We start from the raw sequence: 2572 nt of genomic DNA, 5'->3' as shown, positions 1-2572 counted from the left end.
ATATATATATATATATATATATACATAAATACATATATACTTAAATATTTATTGTGCGTTTGAAAAGCTGTATATATATATATATATATATATACATACATACATACATACATACATACATACATACATACATACATACATCCGCATATATACATATATAATGTGTGAGTGTTCATGTGTTGAGAGAGAGAAAGACAGAGAGAGAGAGAGAGAGAGAGAAAGAGAGATAGAGAGAGAAAGACAGAGAGAGAGGAAGAGAGAGAGAGAGAAAGATAGAGAGAGAGAAAAGAAAGTAATTTCAATTATGTTTTAATGATAACAAAAACGGAAATAATTAAATGCAAATGAAGAAAAGTTAATTAATAAATGATAATGTGTAATTATCGCCAATTTCTCTGGGTAAATTTCAAATGATGCAAAATGTCAAATCTAAAGAGTGAACTCTAATAATATTTTTTTCTAATTAATTATTCTCATGTTCTAATTCTTTGAATGTTTGATGCTTATATGGTTCATATGTTCCACAACCACTCCACCTGGTGCTTGTGTGCTTTTAAGAAAATTAGGAACTTAGATTTCGGACAGAATTGGCCCAGACCATAACTACCTTAATAGCACCACCAGAGAAGACATTTCATCGTGTTTCACGTTAGCGTTAAACTTTGGGCACGACAGCTCTTTCAAGTAAAGATTTATCGTTTGCAGAGAAACATCTGCTCCCCTAACATGTCTTTCTCTGCTCAACCTTACATCTCCCTCTTTCTCTAACCTACCTACTCTTTCACACACACACAAAGAAGGACACCTACCCACACACACAAAGAAGGACACAAACGCATGCGCACATAAGGATACACATCTTAGAACAGAATGGAGTAAGTGGAGCAAGAGCACACACGGAAACGAAGAGTATCGCTGAAGAGGTCACAGATGTGTGACGACAGATTTTCGGGTTTAATATTAACCCGACAACATCTCAATTAAGCAGCCAACTGACAGAAGAATTAGCTCACCGGGCGAAATGCTAAGCGGCGTTTCGTCCATGTTCACGTTCTGATTTCAAATTCCGCCGAGGTCAGCTTTGGCTTTCATCCTTTCGAAGTCGATGAAATAAGTACCAGCAGAGTAGTGGGTCGATGAAATCAACTTATTCCCTCCTCCAAAATTGCTGGCCTTGTGCTAAAATATGAAACCAATATTAACCTTATAATATCTAAATTATCTCTGTGGTAGACATATTTATTCTTAATACACTCTGGCAGATATCAACGTGAATGTACAACTCGACATGCTAGAAGCAACACCTAAATAACACACGAATAACATACGGTGCTGTTTGCTGTTTTTTTTTTTGCTGTTTTTTGGTTTTGCTGTTTATTTTTTGTTTTGTTTTATTTTTTATATTTTTTAACTTTTTCTTCTTTTTACCGGTTAATATAGTTTTAGATAACCTGAATAAAAGATAGGATAGTCATGTCTGAAATATATTCAGCGAAAGGCCTGCTCGATCATTGCTGACGTAGGGCTTAAAGCAAATAACATATGGCGGATAAGAAAAAGTTGTTTATTTTATTCTATTTTGTTTTGTCTGCATATTTCATAATATTTAAGATTAAGGAGTGTGTTTTTAAGGCAACGAAAAAAGAATGAAAATATGTTTGACAAATATGTTGACCAATACCTCGTCAGAGGAATTTCTTGGGTGGAAATTGTGAGGAGGCTTCTGTAGATAAACATAGATGTACGCATACATATACATACATAGAGAGACACATATATACATAAGCATATGTATAATATAAATGTATATATATAATATATATATGTACGTGTATATCTGTGTGCATATCTATCTACTTATCTATCTCAATATATGTATATTTATGTACGTATATCTATCTATCACTATGTATGTATGTATGTATGTGTGTATGTATTCATAAGCAGGTGCTATATGGAGAACTTATGAATGGAAGGAGACTCCGGCAGAAACCAAGGCTGCGATTTAAGGACTGTGTCAAGTTCTCATTAAAGGCCTGTGATATGCAGGACACTGACTGGGAGAACAATGCCTGTCATCGCCACAGAGGGAGGAAGCAGGTTAAGGAGGGGATCGACACTTTTGAGAGAGCACGTATCCAGCATGAAGAACTTAAGCGAGCTGCGCGAAAGCGCACGGCTCGTATAGTGAATGGGGAAAGCTTGGTCTGCAATGTTTGCAGTCGTGTATGCTTGTCAAGAGCAGGGCTCATTAGCCACCAACGGAGCTGCAAATGCGAAATATAAGTTAGTCCTAGAGCGCACTATGTTCCTGAAGGTCAGCAGTGGTCTTCCTCGGTCACGAGTGGACGGCCATCATGTATGTATGTATGTATGTATATATGTATGTATGTATGTATGTATGTATGTATGCCCAGCTTAATATGGATACCTTGTTAGAACAGCGAATACTGGGTTATTAACCTTCTGAAAACTTCTCATATAGGCGCTTGAGGCATAAAAGCATTCGCTTATATGAGCGGTTCTAATACTGTTTCTGTTCCGTAGCTAATAATTTATTTATACATATATA

General features: G+C 36.0%; 1 protein-coding gene across 2 annotated transcripts in view; it reads left to right on the top strand.

Annotated features, from left to right (window-relative positions):
* The window catches only part of LOC106877991 (cholecystokinin receptor type A), a 44030-nt gene that overhangs the window by 39249 nt on the left and 2209 nt on the right, over window positions 1-2572 (top strand). The gene's annotated exons all lie outside the window — the stretch shown is intronic.

The sequence above is a fragment of the Octopus bimaculoides genome, chromosome 14 (genome assembly GCF_001194135.2).
Source record: "Octopus bimaculoides isolate UCB-OBI-ISO-001 chromosome 14, ASM119413v2, whole genome shotgun sequence".
NCBI classification, from domain to species: domain Eukaryota; kingdom Metazoa; phylum Mollusca; class Cephalopoda; order Octopoda; family Octopodidae; genus Octopus; species Octopus bimaculoides.
The sequence above is the reverse complement of the archived record's forward strand: the minus strand, read 5'-3'. Positions and strand labels throughout refer to the sequence as shown.